Genomic DNA, 19,129 nt, shown 5'->3' on the forward strand with positions numbered 1-19,129 from the left:
GATTATACCAGCGCGTTAATAGATCCACAACTCCATTGTCAGATTCAAATAACTGACGAAGATATTAATAATGTGACAAAAACTCTGTTGAATGAGAGCTTGGAAGACTACAGTCAAGTCGGACTGAATCCCTTCCGCGCCCTTAATAAACTGCCAGCTGTAATTTTGACTAATCATGTTTCCATTGGTACTATCTGCTCACATCCATTCAATTTTCACACGCCGATTCACCTTTCTGGACCAAGAAGCTGCAGGATAAGTTGGCCAGAAAACCCCGGACGAAGAGCAAGGCTGTCAAAAAGCCTGCTAAAAAGAAGACAAACCCTGCTGATTTATTCAATTTGGATGATAAATATGATGATGACGAGTCAGAGGTAGAACTTGATTCCCTTGGCTCGTTTTTTGTGCATCTTATTGACAATGACTATTATTAGGATGAAGCGGAGGCCAGCCATGCAGATGATGCAGAAAATTACTCTTTCCTCCGGCTCAGAATCTCTGCCAACCCAGAAACCTTGACAAGCAAGCTGGAAATTAAGATTTTCTCACCCTTTAGCTCAATTGGATCCCAACTTTCTTTTGAAGAAGCAGCAACATGAAGCTCGCCGTACAACCCGGAATAGCAGCGGTGAAGTGTTATCCTCCGGCTTACCAAACACCCCAGCACCTCGCAAACGTCGATCGGAGGTTTTAAATATTTTTGACTCATCTTATCCCATGGCGGGTCTTTTTCGACAACCTCTTAACCCGTCCGATTCGAACTAACAGGGAACGTTTCATTCCTCCTCCGGCGACTCAATGGGAACTCAAATCCCAGCCTTCAAGACCGTGCCTGGGTAAGGGCGTATTCCATCTTTCGAAACTTCATGCCTGATCGATATTCTGACATCTTTGTATTTCTTAGTTTCAGTGGCATGGACAAGCCCAGCAAGAAGGCAAAACTGAACAAGCCGGCCGAAGATTCCAATCCTTCTGAGCCGGAAAAGCAAATGCCAGAAGCGTCTCATCCAACCGCCGAGGCTACCATTGATGACCCACCACCAGAAGAGCACGACGTCACCATAGATCATATAGACGTTGAGCCGGTCATCTCTAAGCCGCCGAGCCCCATCAAGCCCATTGAAGATAAGGCCGACGATGTCATCATCACCGGGCTTGGTTATACAGCGCCGGCTAACCCCACTGCTTTATCCAAGCACAACGCCAAGGAAGAATTTTCTGCTACTTGTAAAGGCAAGTGGAAAGTAGACTTAGAAAGCTACTCCTAGTTCAGTGCCCAAGAAATTCATTCTAGTTATTTGAACCGTCTATACACCAGCCGTGATTTTGAAGCCGGCTTAGTCAACTTGATGAAGGAATGCTATAAGGTAATCCGACACAATTCTCTTCATAATTACATGTCTATCAGCCGCCAAGTCTATATAATATGATAGAATTGAATATGCTATAGTCTTTCCAATAGCCATAAATAACTGAACATCCTCACTAGTAGCCCCCAAGGGCCGGCTTAAAACTATCAAGTTAAACTGGTACTTTAAGTAGCAGTAATCAACTTCACATCCGTAGCCCCCAAGGGTCGATTTAATTGGTATAGTTAATTCAGGACTAACCAGCATTGTTGAAACCAATGCCTCAATATGTAACCTTGGTAAACCGGATCCTATCATTGTACCCGGGTCATCAGATAAACTTGTCTTTGAAAAGAGCAATAGCAATTAGCCCCCAAGTGCCAAGGAAAATACTTGTATTGTGCTTGGGACTTCAAAAATAATCATGATCCTAATATCTTCCATGTTTATTCATGTCACACGCTGAACTAACCGAGAAGGATTCAAAAATCAATGATCTGAAGGCCAACATTAACACTCAACAATCTGAGACATCCAAGGCCAAGTCAGAGCTGAAGACAGTACTGGAAAACATTGAACAGTTGAAACAAAGCTTCAACAATGATAAAACCGGCTGGGAGACCGAGAAGGCGGCTCTATTAAAGGGAGCAGAGGATGCTGAAGCATCCCTTAAGCCGGTGACTGAAGAGTTATCCGGCTTAACACATCAGATCAATAGCATGACATCAGCCATCTTTGGTAAGTGATAAAATGATTCCTTTACACGAGCAGACATTTTATAACCATCTGCCGGTTTACCAATCAATTTTACTAATGCAGGCTCCCGGAGCGTCAAATTGGGCTCAGACATGCGCATCAAGCTGAAGGCTGTTTATACTCTTGTAGAACAGCTATACACTGGCGCCCAACGGACCATTACTGCTGCTATGCATAAGAAACATCCACCCACTCTCATCAAGGATACATTGGAGAGGTTATCAGTACTGCCCCAAAGGATCAACGATTTAAAGCGAGCATCTGCCAGAGCCGACGCTTTGACTGTTTTGAGCCGGGCAAAGGCATGGCAAGCATATCTAGATCCAGAAGACTTGGCCAATGGTTGCCCAAGTGTTAAAGAGGACGGTTCTCCCTTTAGTGCTGATGACTTTGCGGAAATAGCAAGAGCAATGCATCCGTTAGTCAGTAAGCTAGCTGAAGAAACCAATCTATCCACATACCAGGCGGCTAACGACGCTGAGAACAAGAAAGTGAAAGCGTCAGTTCATTAGGAGACGGATCTCATCTCGCCGAATTGTAAGCATACCTTCGCTCCTGAGATTGATCCATCCAACCTTATTGATGATGAAGCTGTGTTTAGAGCGTTGACCGGTATCAACTGGGCTACGCCTAACTTCCATCCCAGTTAGGGTTAAAACCCAAAAATTGAGCATCGTGCAGTAAGGGTTACAACCCAAAAATTGAGAACACCACGCCCTGTTCAATTTGTTTATACCACTGGCTTAAAACGCCGAAGGCAGCAAGGGGTAACATCCCAAAGCTTAGAGCCAGTACTCCAAGCACATAATCATCATACACTAGTGACTTAAAGACCAAAACTGGGTCGGGTTACTAAAAACTCCGGATAGATTCATATATGAACCGGTGGGCAAACATGGCCTTTATCAGTTTTAAACCATGTATCAATATGGGACCAAAGATTAATCTCAAAAAAAAAAATAAAAACCAGAAAAAATAGAAAACAAAGCATTCAAAGGCTGCCAAGCCTGCATATCAAGCGTTATTCAAGGGCCACGCAGCCTCTGAGTTAAACCTTAATTCAAACCCGTAAGCCGGACCTCACATGACCAATCACCGTTTAAACTTTGACAAACTCAGGGTCTTCTTAGAAGATTGATTGCAAAGAGTACAACGAGTCATTCCAGGATTGCCTAGTCCGAGTGGCAGGCAAACAAAGGCAGGATAACCCAGATTATTTTGGTGAATACACATGGCGTCCAAGCCTATTACAAGGGTCAACAAAGCTCTTGTTCATTAACAAGGAGGCCCCAAGTAATATGTGATTCCAGGCGTATAAGACGAATCAATAGGGTAGTCATAGCTATGCTCAATGAGCAGGAAGCCCCCAAGTATTTGATAATCATGGCGTACAAGCCGGATCAAGAGGGTAGTCATAGCTATGCTCAATGAGCAGGAAGCCCCCAAGTGATCATTATTCTTAGGAATGAAACGACAGAGGCCCTGAATTATCAGGGATACCGGCTTTATTATATTCATCATAATATATACATTGATAGAAATATGTACATCATAAGAGCCAGTGGCTCAAGTATAATAAGGCCGAAGATGAGCAATATTCCATGGCCGGTGGGTCTCCTCCTCCGACGTGCGTGAGTCCTTGTGGTCTCGAACATCGATAAGATAGTATGACCCGTTGTTCAGATTTTTGCTAAGCACAAAGGGTCCTTCCCAACGTGGGGATAGCTTGTGCATATCAGTTTGATCCTGGATAAGCCGGAGCACCAAATCACCTTCTTGAAAGGTTCTGGTTTTAACACGACAGCTGTGATAACGACGCAGATCTGGCTGGTAAATCACCGAACGAGCTGCCGCACGGTCACACTCCTCATCCAACAGGTCAAGATCATCCTGACATGCCTTTTCATTATCTGCTTCAACATAAGTCGCCACACGGGGCGAGTCGTGACAGATGTCACTAGGGAGAACCGCCTCTGCTCCGTAGACCATGAAGAAAGGCGTGTAACCCGTAGACCTGCTAGGGGTAGTATTGATACTCCATAACACTGAGGGTAATTTCTCCACCCAACAACCCGGTGTCCTGTGCAAAGGGACCATAAGCCGGGGCTTGATGCCTCTCAAAATCTCTCGATTGGCTCTTTCAGCTTGGCCATTAGACTGGGGGTGAGTGTAACGCCCCGAGACCGATGTGCCAGGTGTCGTCCAGTTATTCGTTGTTGTTGCCTTGTCATTTGCTTGCGTGTTGCATTTCATCATGTCATCATTTGCATAGCATCATCATGTTTTTCAAAACTTGCATTCGTCCGGGTTCTCCGAGTTCTCTCCGTTGTCCGTTCTGAGCCCAACCACACTTGCACGCGCCCGCGGCATGTCCGAAATAGTATTTTATAAGTGGCTGGAAAATGTTCTCGGAATGGGATGAAAGTTGGCGTGCGGTGTTGTTTTGTTGTCAGTAGACCACCTGCCAAGTTTCATCGCATTCAGAGTCCGTTTGACGCCCCAACGGATAACTATAGCGGCAGCATAGCCGGTCTATCGTCGGACGCTTTCGGTCTCCGGATACAGTTGCCGGGCTGCACTCCTCTCCTCTCATCTCAGCCCAACCTCTCTTCACAGCCCACTAGCCCACCTATCTAACCCCCTCCGCTCCGGGTCATCCGATCGCGATCGTACGGCTCAAAAAACCCCTCCTAACCCCCAAACCCTAGCAAAATTTGCTATATAAGGACACCCCTAGTCCATTTTGGGCAACCTAGACCCCCTCCCCTACCTCCTGCCGCAGCCAACCCCCCTCCTTCCTCGCTTTCAGCGCCCAACCAACACCCCGCCGCCACTTGTCGCCGCCAAAGCCACCCGCCGCCGCCACATCAGCCGCGCTGCCCCTGCACCCACTCCCGCATCGCCGCGTGTCCTCCCCGCGCCCCACTTCGCCGCGGCCCTCAGAGCCCATGGGAGGCCCGCTCTGGGCCGCTCGGGCCCGAATTGCCCTGCCGCTGTGCGCCCAAGCACGCTCGCCCGCAGCCGCTCGTATGCCTCCTCCCGCTGGAGCCCCGCGCCGCCTCGCGCTTCGCCTCCTTCTTCCGGCCACCGGAGTGCTGCCGCCGGCGACCTCCACCTGAGGCCAGAGCTCCGCCGTCCCTCTCTCTTCTCTCTTTCTTCTCCTCCCAGCGCTCACCTCTCGTTCTCTCTCTCGCAGGTGAGGCCATTGCTGCCAGATCCACCCCGCCTGATCCCGCATCCCCGAGCGCCGTCGACCACCCTCGACACCGGATCCGGCTTCCCCAGTCCCAGATCTGTCCAATCCTGCCGGTACCGCCTCGCCCTGCCGCCTCAGGCCACCACCGGTTCCTGCCGCCGCCACCATGGCTCGCCTCGGCCTCGGCGGGAGGTCGGGGACGAGATCCCCCTCGCGCGGGCCGCCTCCCCTTCGCCCGATCCAGCCCAGCTGCCCGGCCTCCTTCTCCAGTTGGGCCTAGGCCCAATGTGAGCACACCCCCAGCGCCCACCTTTTTTCCGCTGCTATTGGGCTAGTCCATTTCGGCTCGATGCATGTTTTTTCCCTCCGTTGCGATTTTAGCTATTATTTCCAGGGACTGCAGTTTTACAGAAAAACCCTCCATGTTCATTCATTTAATATCTCACTAACCGTGCATCAGATTAAAATGATTTATATATGAAAGTTGCTTAGAATTTTGTGTAGATTCATATTGTGCAACTTTCACCCATGTTTAAAATGTTTTAAATGAGGTTTGCTTATATTTGCCTATTGCCATGTTAAAATGATTTAATTCATAACTAAATAACCGTAGCTCCGTTTTTAACAAACTTTATATGTAAATGGGGTAGAAAAATGCCTAGTTTAACATGGTGGCTTCATTTTGCATGCTTAACAACTCTAAAATTGTGTTTAGGGAAGAACAGTACCAAACCTAAAATATGCATATGGGGATTTACCGGAAATGTTGTTCGTTGCTTCCGGCCTCATTTAAATTTGACTAGATGGGTAGTTTTTCATTTGCTTCACTCTCTTGCCATGTTTAACAACATTTAATATTGTTGGGTACATAAACGAGATCGAACTAAATAATTGATGTGGTGCTCCGTCAATATGCAACTCGTTGCATATTGAGCTCCACTTAAGTTGTAGTGTTGTTTTGTGCTCTTTGCCATGTCATGCTACATTAAACCGGACATGCATCATACTCGATTGTGCATCATGCCATGTTGATGTGTTGGTTGTTTACTATGTTGTTTGCTTCTTTCCGGTGTTGCTTCTTCGGGTTGGTTCCGATAACGTCGTGTTGTGAGGACCCGTTCGACTACGTCCGTTTGTCTTCTTCATGGACTCGTTCTTCTTCCTTGCGGGATTTCAGGCAAGATGATCATACCCTGGAAATCACTACTATCTTTGCTATGATAGATGCTCGCTCTTTTGCTATGCCTATGCTGCGATACCTACCACTTGCTTGTCATGCCTCCCATATTGTTGAACCAAGCCTCTAACCCACCTTGTCCTAGCAAACCGTTGATTGGCTATGTTACCGCTTTGCTCAGCCCCTCTTATAGCGTTGTTAGTTGCAGGTGAAGATTGAAGTTTGTTCCTTGTTGGAACATGATGATCGTTCCTTGTTGGAACATGTTTACTTGTTGGGATATCACAATATATCTTATTTAATTAATGCATCTATATACTTGGTAAAGGGTGGAAGGCTCGGCCTTATGCCTGGTGCTTTGTTCCACTCTTGCCGCCCTAGTTTCCGTCATATCGGTGTTATGTTCCCGGATTTTGCGTTCCTTACGCGGTTGGGCTATAATGGGAACCCCTTAACAGTTCGCCTTAAGTAAAGCTCTTCCAGCAATGCCCAACATTGGTTTTACCATTTGCACTAACAACCTACCACCTTCCCTTGGGTTCTGCAGACTCAAGGGTCATCTTTATTCTAACCCCCCGGGCCAGTGCTCCTCTGAGTGTTGGTCCGAACTAGAGCCCTGTGCAGCGCCCCCTCAGGGAAACTCGAGGTTTGGTTTTAGTTGTACGGATTGCTCATCTGAGTGTGCCCTGAGAAAGAGATATGTGCAGCTCCTATCGGGATTTGTCGGCACATTCGGGCGGTGTTGCTGGTTTAGTTTTACCCTGTCGAAATGTCTTGTTGTACCGGGATACCGAGTCTGATCGGAATGTCTCGGGAGGAGGTCTATTCCTTCATTGACCGTGAGAGCTTGTGATGGGCTAAGTTGGGACACCCCTGCAGGGATTTGAACTTTCGAAAGCCGTGCCCGCGGTTATGGGCAGATGGGAATTTGTTAACGTCCGGTTGTAGAAAACCTGAAGTTGACCTTAATTAAAATGAATCAACCGCGTTTGTAACCGTGATGGTCTCTTTCCGGCGGAGTCCGGGAAGTGAACATGGTTGTTGGAGTTATGCTTGACGTAGGTAGTCCAGGATCACTTCTTGATCATACTTTTATCGACCGTGCTTTGCCTTCTCTTCTCGCTCTCATTTGCGTATGTTAGCCACCATATATGCTAGTCGCTTGCTGCAGCTCTACCTCATACCTTTACCTTTCCCATAAGCTTAAATAGTCTTGATCGCGAGGGTGCGAGATTGCTGAGTCCCCGTGGCTCACAGATACTTCCAAAACCAGTTTGCAGGTGCCGATGAGTCCGTGCAGGTGACGCAACCAAGCTCAGGAGGAGCTCGATGAAGATCTTGCCCTTTGTGTTGTTTCGTTCTAGTTGATCAGTAGTGGGGCCCAGTTGGGGTCGATCGGGGACCGTGTCGCATTTGGGGTTCTTCTTTTATTTTGGCTTCGTAGTCCGGCCTTGATTGTATTTGGATGATGTAATGCTTTATTCATGTAATTGTGTGAAGTGGCGATTGTAAGCCAACTATGTATCTCTTTCCCTTATGTATTACATGGGTTGTGTGAAGATTACCTCACTTGCGACATCTTCCTTCAACGCGATTATGTCTCTAAGTTGTGCCTCGACACGTGGGAGCTATAGTCGCATCGAGGGTGTTACAAGTTGGTAATCAGAGCCTTCCCCGACCTTAGGAGCCCCCACTGCTTGATCGAATTAGCGGACGAGTTGTGTCTAGAAATTTTTTTTGAGTCATTTAGGAATTATATATCGGAGAGCTTAGGAATTCTTTTTACTCCCCAGTCCCTTCATCGCTCTGGTAAGGCATCCTGACGTAGAGTTTTGACTCTTCTCTTCTCAAATTTCACTAAATTTTTTTTAGGATCACGCGGGTATCTTGGAATCGTTCCGATGGTTTTATGACGAGAACATTGTCTTGGTGCCTCCTGTCAGGGGTTTTGTGGAAGTGTCCCGGGGAGTTGAGCTCTGAGGTGTTGTCGTCATAATTTTATCATTGTAGTTCTGGAATACCTGAGTTTAGTACGCCGACATCGAAAATCTCTTTTATGCAGTTCGTTGGTGAGATAACCTCGACGCCACCCAGTACTGGGGCGGGAGTTCGGGAGTATTGCCATAACTTGTATAACGGATGCTTTTCAAAGGTTGATGTAGATGATTTTTGAAGGTTTCTTGGTTATGTGTTGAAGGATGGATACAGCTGGATGTAGGATTTGCTAGTTTTGGGTGAGATATTATGCTTCCCCTGTATCCCCAACACCTGATTGCATAACCGGAAAATTTCGGGAGTTTCATAGGTGGGAATTCAAGTAGATCTTAGGATATCTTTCCGACAGATGTATGATATGAAATTGGGGTTCGACGTCTAGTGGTCCGCCTATTCACGGTCGGTTTTACAGTGGTCTCGTTGTGTCTTAAAGAGTCCTTGGCTATGCTGACTCGGGGACGCTTCGTATGTCATGTGCACTGCCTTGTACATGATGGTGCTGTACGATCGAGCCCGTGTAGGCCCCACCACGAAAACTTCGGACGAAATCTCTATCATATGTTTGTTCCGGCTTATTCTGCGAGCCAATTCTTTGTTTTTGTTTTGAGTTGTGGTATTCGAGTTGCTTCAAAGGAAAATGTTGATTCCATCCCTTGTCTAAATGGTGTTCTCATACTCCGATGTGAATAATAATCCTTCTTGATCATCAAGATTGTTTTGTCAATCCTTTTTAACCGGTGTGCTTCTCTTCAAGTGGATCTGATCATTTCAACATCCGCAAGATCAATTCTAAGTTTCTCAACGGTGTTCGTTTCATATATTCCAAATTGTCTTTGTTTTTCCCACCCTCCCTCCCTTGTTTCTTCAAGGAATCATATATCTTAATCAAGTATCCTTTTACTCTTGAGAAGTCTCTCCATCCTTTTCTATCAATATTTTTATCCGGTGATTCTCATGAAGATCCTAACGGAGCTGCAAGTTCATCATTCGTCATTCTTTTCTTCTCCGGTGGATTCAGGTCAAGCTTTGTTGATCATATCCTTTCCTCGTTTCAATGTTTTCTCATGCCGATGCAATTCTTAATCATTCACCTCTCACTATTCAATTGTTCCGGAGTGCTGAAGATATCTCAGAAGGATCGTCTTGTCATTCAAGATCAGTTAATCCTATTTTGAGGATGTTTATCTCATTCAAGCCTTTTAATTCAACCGTTGCATTCTCTCTTTTAAATCGTTCTACGGTGTTTCTTCTGAGTGGGCCCTAACCCACAGGTCTATTCCCAGGATCTTACCTGACTCTTCTTATTTCCTGGAGATATCCTCAAATTTCTTATCAAAGTTTGACGTAAGAATGAGTTGTCATCAGTCAAATGTCTTTCTCCAAGATTGGTTAAATTCTTTTCATCGTTGGCTCAACCTTTCCATTATTCATTCCGGAGTGCCTCAACAATTCTTGGTGGTGTTACTCGTCGTCATTCTTGGATTTTGAATACCGAAGAGGAGTTTCTCTTTAATCTTGCTCCATTCTCTTCAAGATTCATGGTTCTAGCTTGATGCCATCCTCTCGTAATTGTTTTGATCGTGAGAATTCTTTCCACCCATCCGGAGTAATTCAGGAGTCTTTTCAGTTTGATTCTTCGGAGCCCATCATCTCAGAATTATTCATTCTCAACTTTTAGCTCTCTTTCTCTAAATCTTACCGGTGCATCATTCAATATTCTCTAATCAGTTCTTGATCTCTTCGTTCTCATGTATCTAGATTCTCTCAAGCATCTTCGTTCATTTGCTAATTCTTCCCGGTGTTTCTTCATCTTTTCTTCGTTGTTTTCAATTCTTACGGTGGTTCGTTCAAGAGTTTTCTTCCTTCGTGTATCATATCTATGCATTCGTGCTTTTCAAATTCTACCGGTGGTTCTTGGAAGACCTTCTCAAGTTGGCGCCTTATCTCTCTTAATCTTTTCTACGAGAATAAGTAATATGCCAAATCCGTTGATTGTCATCAATTTAATTGATGAAGGAGAAGCATAATGTAATTCTTATTCTTGTTTCATCCAAGAGATTAATTCCTTATTCCGGAGGTTCATCAAAATTCTTGATTTCAGTTGTTTCATCTTTTCTTTTCCCGGAGTTCCTAGCTCTTGCAATTACATCACCATGGAGATTCATCTAAATCATTGCAAGGCTTCGCTTGTGTTTTCAACTTCTCTTTCCGTTTTGATCATTCTTTTATTACCGGAGTTCTTCATGAAGGTTCGACATGATGGTTCTTCAAGGATTTAATTCCTTCTCGAAGTGTTCATCAAGATTCTTTTCTAAGAAACTCAAGCTTTCTTCATCTTGCAATCCGGAGTGCAATTCCTTCTTCCGTATCAATAGAGGTGGTATTATGTCATTCTTGATAATTTGAGTTCATGTTCCATGATACACATGTTGTTAAAAATGAGATATTTTAAATCCATCAATCTTGCCATTGGAGTTATCTTGGGTTATATTTCACCTAAAGCTTTCCCTAAGGATTGTGGCTATTTATGGTGCTCATAAATGATCCAATTTCTTCATTTTTCCTTTCCGGTGCGATATACTTTCTCGTCAATTTGCTCATATCAATCCAATTCTTTTCCCGTGAGTGGCAGGTTGTCACCTCATAATTGGAGATGTATGCCATAAGACCATATCAAGATTATTATTTTCGTTGTTGGTGTTCCAACAACTCCGTTCGACCCTTCTCCTTAAGATGCCTTTTCAAACTCTTTTGTGGCAGAAGTTGGCATTTTCTTCAACATTCTTTTATTTCAATTATCTATCTTCTATTTCTTTCTCCCGGAGGCATTGTGTTGCTGCTTTCTTCAAACCTTCTTCTTGCCCTTGTCAAGAGCATGTTCTTTTCGTGCTTATCCATTTAACCGGAGGTGTGCCTTTTGGCTCAAGTTTTCTTCGCCTTATCAAGCTTTGCATCTCTTTTCAACCGGAATGCTGTCTGAGATCTTTCTTACCCCTTGTTCCATTCATTCAATAGTTACGGAGGCAGTGTATTGTGATTTCATCAAGTATCTTCTCATCTTATCAAGTTCTTATTCAATTCCTTTTCCTTTCAATCGGAGTGCTGCCCGAAGTTGTTCTTCCTTGTTCCTCTTTTCCAACGGAGTGTTTTCAAATTCGCTCATCTCTGTTGTATTTTTTTTCTCTCGAAATGGTTTAACCTTTCAAGGTTCTTTGGCTTCACTCGTTTGTCAAAGAAGCAACTTAGTTTTACCTCTTCTCTTTCTTTTCCATTGTCCCTCCGGTGCCATTCTAGATCTCGGGACGAGATCCTCTCATAGTGGTGGAGTGTTGTAACGCCCCGAGACCGATGTGCCAGGTGTCGTCCAGTTATTCGTTGTTGTTGCCTTGTCATTTTGAAAGTGCGTTATATCGACTAGAGGGGGGGTGAATAGGCGATTTTTATGAAAGTCTTCAAAACGTGGGAGTTATGAAGACAAACAGCGAAGATTATGCCTATTACTATGCAGCGGAAGTTAGATTACACTAGGCCAGCCATGGCCAAGTATTCAATAGAGTGAAAGCACAATGACAAACAGCTGCAGTGTAATAAGGATCAGGTAGGAAGAAGTTATGAAGCCAAACAGATCATACATTCACGTTGTGAAGACAAAAGATAGAGCAAGCATGCAATGGCTTCACAATGAGTAACAGTAAGAAAAAGGAAGTGAAGATGAAACCAGTGACTCGTTGAAGACAATGATGTGTTGGACCAGTTCCAGTTGCTGTGACAACTGTACGTCTGGTTGGAGCGGCTAGGTATTTAAACCTTAGGACACACAGTCCCGGACACCCAGTCCTGAACACGCAGCTCAGGACACCAAGTCCTCACCGTATTCTCCTTGAGCTAAGGTCACATAGTCCTCGCCCAATCACTCTGGTAAGTCTTCAAGGTAGACTCCCAAACCTTCACAAACTTCGTTCACTGGCAATCCACAATGTCTCTTGGATGCTCTGAACGCGACGCCTAACCGTCTGGAGGATTCACAGTCCTCAAGTGTAATAAGTCTTCAGATCACACAGACAAGAAGACTTAAGTGATGCCCAATGTTCTCTGGCTCTGGGTGGTTAGGGCTTTTCTCCTCGCTAGGAATTTTCTCTCAAAGGCTTCGAGGTGGGTTGCTCTCAAACGACAAAAGCCGTGCACTGAAATCTGAGCAGCCAACCGTTTATGGTTGTAGGGGGTGGGCTATTTATAGCCACTTGGCAACCCGACCTGATTTGTCCGAAATGACCCTGGGTCACTAAGGAACTGACACGTGTCTCAACGGTCAGATTTCAAACTCTCATGGCAACTTTACTTGGGCTACAAGCAAAGCTGACTTGTCCGGCTCTGGACAAGATTCGCTCTCATTGTCTTCACTCGAAGACATAGGTTTTTGATTTAGGCATCACTTCAGTCATTCTGACTGGTTCTCCTGGACCCCACTTAACAGTACGGTGGTTCCTATGACTCAACACAAAAGAAAAAGAACTACGAAAGATCTAAGTCTTCGAGCTCCATAGGCTTCATAACGTGTCTTCTTTTGTCATAGGCTTCAATGTGAATATCTTCATATACCACCTTTGGCTTCAATGTCTTCATACATTTTTAGGGGTCATCTCTGGTAGTAAAACCGAATCAATGAGGGACTTCTACCTGTGTTATCCTGCAATTCTCACAAACACATTAGTCCCTCAACTAGGTTTGTCGTCAATACTCCAAAACCAACTAGGGGTGGCACTAGATGCACTTACAATCTCCCCCTTTTTGGTGATTGATGACAAACTAGTTGAAGTTTTCAACGCGGAATATAGTCTATGAAATTGTAAAGGATAAGGAATTGTCTTCATAAGTGTCAAGGGCTCCCCCTGAAGATGTGCATATAAGTTAATTTGCTTTTGGAATGCAAATGCACATGGCAGGTTGTACTTGTGGAGATCCAATTCAGCTTATGATGACAATCCACTATGCATGTGAAAGTATATGAAGATAATGACATGCATAATGTAAAATGGACGTCTGCAGAATGGGATAAGTGCGGAATTTATCGTCGCACATGCGGAATTTATCTTCGCAAAACAGGGTGGCAAACAAGTAGCAGACGACCATCGAGTCTTAGTGTTACAACTCAGAGAACCAAATGAAGCAAAAACGAGAGTTGTAAGCACGAAGCAAAATATAGCAAACATAAAGCACCCGCCCATATGGACCCGCTTGAAGACTATAAACCCATATGCTTCTCCCCCTTTTGTCAGCAAGGACCAAAAAGGTTTGAAGACATAGAGTTTCTACTCGTTCCCAGGAGCAGCAGGGTCGTTGGAGGTGTTTGGCGGTGCAGAAGAGCTTGGAGGTGCTGAAGCAGGTGGCGGTGATGTAGCATCGTCTTCTTCATCAATGATTCTGGCAGTGACTGTGGCAGCAGATGAAGAAAACTCAGAGTCTTCAAGTGATGGTGTGTTTCGCATCACAGCCCTTCTAGGAGGTGTGGTGTCAAACTTGAAACGCTCAGTGAAGCCATCCTCTTCTAGTTCAGCTTCAGTACACATCATTGAGAGCCCTTTCCATGTACGACGACAGGTTTCATGAGTAACGAAAGCATTCTTGGTGGCAAGATTTCAAGACGATTAACATCCACCAAGAGGCTTTTCATCTGACGCTTTAGCCAGTCGTGATGCCTATATTGTTTTTGATGAAGGGCCACAATAAGCTCTCGGTCATTGAGAACATGAGCGCGCTTCTTGGGTCTTGAAGCAGTTGCACTATCAGTGGCTTCAGTTGAAGCAGGGTGTGGCGCATGTGTAGTGCCAGCCAAAGGATACACCCTGGAGATGGCTTCAACACCTTCATCGTTTTGAGTGAAGCTCTGGTGTTCTGCATTCTGAAGACTCAAAGGTTGCTTGGCAGGCTCAGGATATATAGCTTCAACAGAGATATCCACATCTGGCAAGAAGATCCGATGGTTGCGGGCTGAGGGCTGATATGAGATCGCAGAGTGAAGCTTGATCAGTCTCATTACCCAAGGAGCATAGTACTTTAAACCAAGAAGATCTGAGCCTGATGCAACTAGTTGGCGTATGAAGAAATCCTGTGCGTTGAAGCATTTGCCATGAAGGATACAGAATATCAGAGTCTTCATTGCACCCTCGATCTTGGCATTTGGAGAGTGCCCTTTAATAGGCCAGAGAGTCCGCCGGATAATATGATAGATGGTTCTGGGCAGGTACTCAAAGTCTTCAATGAAGAACTCTGTTGGATAAGGAGCATCGTGGGGCAATGGCTTCATCATGGAGAGCATCTGACTCATATTTGGTTCAGGCCTCTGGAATATGCTCTCAAGAGCTTCAGTGTGTAGTGGACAGCCTTCCTCGAAGATTTCGCCAGGAGTGGGCAGGCCGGTGAGCTCAATGATATCGAATGCATTGGCTTCGTGATGGACATTACCGGTCATCCACTCCAGGGCCCATGTCTTCGGATCTCTGTTGTATCCTTTGATGTGTAGGGTGGCATAGAATTGCAACAGAAGCTCTTCATTCCAGTGCTCTTCATCAGTTATAAACTGCAGCAGACCCACTTGCCTGAAGCAATCCAGCGCTTCCTCTAAGCAGGGCAGACCAGCAATGGCTTCAACATCAAGGTGCTTGTGCGGGAAGATGCGACCTTGGTTGTATAGGATGCAGGAATAGTAGCTGCGCTGAGGACAGCTCCAGAACCTATCTGATGAAATCCTTTCCCTTGAATAGGGGTTCTTGGAGCTGTTGAAGAACATATTGTCTGCCTTGAAGCTATTGATGTCAAAGGAGCCAGGTGCTGATGCAGGACCTGGGAACCTTGGCAGCCTTGGGACTGGCTTCTAGAGGTGAGGCCTGTGCTCAACATGGTAATCAAATTGAGGACCTGCAGCAAACTCAGGAAGAGAAGTGTCTGGATCAGTAGCTTCGCTGTCTGCTGAAGCTTTTGGTGGGGAGGGCTCCACATTGGCTTCAGTATTTGTTGTGGTAGCCTCAACATTTTCAGCCTCCGCTTGACTAGCTGGAGGGTCAGTCACAAGCACGTTCTCCTGGAGAACTGCTTCTTGGTGGAGCATAGGATTGGGCTCTTGTGTTGCTTCTTCTGCGGCTGATGCAGCCGGAATGTCTTCAGTATAGACTTGAGGCCTTGGACCTTTGCGAAGCCTGCGGAATGCAGACGATGCCTGTGGGGTTGGAGTGGGCTGGGCCTCATTGTCTTCTTCCTCTTGAGGGCGATCCGCCCATGACGCATCTTGTGCAATTGGCGTCAGAGGACGACCAATGCTGATGAGTTCGCTTTGTTCATACTGAGGAAGGGCTGCATCATCTTGTACATTGTCCTGATGACCAATGTCTTCAGCAGCAATGGGGTCGGCTGCTGGTATGTCTTCAGCTTCAGGAGCCTCTGTGGAAGCAGGCTCATGAACTGTCAGTTGTCGTTCTGCGTTGCGGTGAACCATAGAGATAGGTTCAACTATCAAGGGCTCTGTGGGAGCAGCCCGAGATTTCTTGATCTTTCGCTTCTTCTTGCTGGGGGCAGTAGGAGAGGCTTCAGAGCTTTTCCTTTTCCTGGCTTCAGCCTCAGCAGTTCTTGTCTTCTTGAGCTCTGAAGCTATTGACCGGCTCTTTGGCTTCGAGCCAGTCGTTGCAGTTGGGAAGACAATTGGAACTGCTTCTTGCCTAGGTGCCTCTGGTTCAGCCATAGCAGGCTTCTTCTTCTTCTTCGTGGCCATCTTGGGGTCGATGCCTGGACGCCCAAGTGCCTTGAGCTTCTCAGCCTCATTGTAGGCTTGTACACATCTTTCAGCCAGAGACTTCATCCGCTCACGTGAGCCCTGAGCTTCTGCACGCTTCTTCAGAAAATTTTCCTTGAGCTCATGCAACATGGTCTTGAAGCTCTTCACTTCTTGCATGCTGAGCTTGGCCACATTCTTCTTGAACTGAGCCTTTTCATGATCAATTTTCTGCTTCAGTTCCACAATGCGCTGGGCAATGGCAAGTTCTGAAGCAATTGCGCCTTGGAAGGCAACACCGAGGCCAACGGGTAGCTGCAGATCTTCGAAGCTTATGTTCGGTGTGGCAAACCATTCGTCGATGAAGTTGTGGATGATGGCGACATCAAAGAGAGGCAAATTGTTGAAGATTTCAGCTTCTTCTTTGCTCTTGATGAGCTGCTCTAGAGCGTCATCTCCAAGATCTTCATCACTTGACAGATCAATGGCTTCGCTGCGCAGAATGGCAGCAGCTGTGAGCTCTTTGCCAGTGTGTGGCTGAGGCACCTTGTCCTTCTGGGGCTTGGAGACGCGGGATACGTCTTCAGGCTGCACACTGTCTTCAGGAGGTGCAGTTGCCAATGGCTTCGGCCTTGAGATTTTTGATGAAGGGGCCGGCTTTGAAGCTTTTGGCTTCTTCGACTGCTTTGGCTTCGGTACAGCAGGAGCTTCATCAGACTCAGAGTCAGCTGGAGGGTCATTCACGGCAGTCCCTTGGACTAAGATGCGGGTGATGAGGCCCTCAAGGTTGGCATACGGACCGATGATATTGGGTTCTGCGTAGCGTGTGCCATCTGGCCTTGGAGCTGAGGGACCAGGGTTGAAGTCTAACCCAAATTTCTTCTTGTTCTGCTTCGCTGATTGTTGGGAAAATTGGAAGTTGCGCTTGAACAGATTGTCGTCACGACACCAGAGGAGTGACGACGGATGCACATCATTAGGCTGTGGTCCTCGGACCATGCATGGGTAGAAGCCTTGAGCAATGGCTTCATCTCTGGTCCTGGGTATGATATTCTTATAAAGGATGTCCCCCCATGGTCTCTTGATGGCGCTTTTCTGAGCATACTCCTGGGTGACGAAGCGGTATTTGAACCATTGTTCTGCCCAATAGCGTCGAATCCATTGGATTCGGGTCTTGCGCTACCCATAATTCTCTTCTGGATCTGTTTTATACATTTCTGCCAGGTCTTCAGGCAGATCTTTGGAAGTTCCTTCACGTGGCTGTCTGCCCCCTTTCCTTGCTGCTGCTTCTGAAGCCATAAACTTTAACTTGAAAGGCTTCAAAACTTTCAAAGGCTTCAAAAGCTTTCTTTTGCTGGACCAACAGGAACTGGCTTCAGGAGAATTTATGTGTTGCTGTAGGAATTCTGCAAATGAATGCAGACTATGAGAACCGAAGGATTCTCCCACGGACATGTACCTGTGACAGCATTAAGGTGCAAGGGAAGGGGAAGAGGTCATATGCATTCTCAGAAGGTTTTGAAGATTAATCAGTTTAGAAGAGGTTGACCTCATCGTGCGAAGACATTCACTCATAGATAAGAAGTTGGTTCCAGATTTGTATGAACCCACAGATCAGTACAAGTGAGGAATCTAACTACTTCATGAAGCACAAGTGAATATACTAGGCATGTTATGAGATGCAGATTGAGAGATCTAACTTGTGTGAAGATAAACTTCTTATGGTAGAAAGTGACAGAACCATGAGATCAAAAGGGGCTGTAAAAAGAAGTTTTATTTACCACACTTGGAACTGCTAGACGGAAGTGGGAGATGATGCCGAGCAGTTCAGTCCTCCGTGCCCTAACTTAGCGACGGAAGACACCTACGGCAACGGCGGAGAGAACGATGTCCGCGGTCGGCGTGAGGACGGCGTCGGAGAGGTTGCGGCAGCGAAGCGCTTCGTCGCCGGCGTCGTCGAGAGCTAGCGGTGGTGCTAGGGTTCGTGCGAGGATGGAAGAAGGAGATAATGACCGTGGTAAGTGTGAATTTATAGGCTCAGGGGCGGCACTGTGCTATTACACAGGTGCCCCTGGCGATTCGCATCTGAGGAACGCGTGGCCTGTTTGCGGAAGTTTGGGGTTTGTTCCACGTCCCACGCATGCCTGGATTGTCGGGCGGTCGTTCCTGCTTCTCCAGATTTTATGTGGAGGAATGAGCATTGAAAACGGACTTTATGGTTGTCTCTATATCTTCTGCTGACAAGGACGTAGTGAAGACATTCGACAGTTTCAATAGAATGCATATGACTTGGAGAGATAGAATTTGAGATAGAAAGCATAGAGAGATTAGGGTCCGATCACATTCACTTAGTTCAAAAGATTCAACCAAGAAGACATAGCTATAAGTGAATGCTGTAGAGGACAGAACACTAGTATGTATATATCTATATAATCAACGTAGTGAAGATAATCATGAAAACATGTTGAGTTCGAAGCCAAACCAAATGTGAAGATATTGCAAGGTAACGCCATGAGTGAAACACTTCAAAATGGAACGTTTGGTGGTGGCGTTACCCACCGTATAGGAAGTATTAGACCCAGACACGACGCATAATTATCGTGGCGCTCCGAAGTCAAATTCCACATTAATGTATTCACACTTAGAATGTATGTCTTCATTGATTGAAGATATACTTTACTTTGTGCGTTGTACATCTAAGTCATCATATGCATAAGTGTTAGGATGTGTGCCTGATCACAGGACATTTGAGGATCACAGGACATTTGAGGATATTCCAGGATACTTCTGATTGGTGCAGCCGAAGATAATGTCATCCACATATATTTGGCACACAAACAGTTCACCATCATATGTCTTCGTGAAAAGAGTGGGATCCAGGGAACCAGGTATGA

Source organism: Triticum urartu, chromosome 2, assembly GCF_003073215.2.
Source record: "Triticum urartu cultivar G1812 chromosome 2, Tu2.1, whole genome shotgun sequence".
Classification (NCBI taxonomy): Eukaryota; Viridiplantae; Streptophyta; class Magnoliopsida; order Poales; family Poaceae; genus Triticum; species Triticum urartu.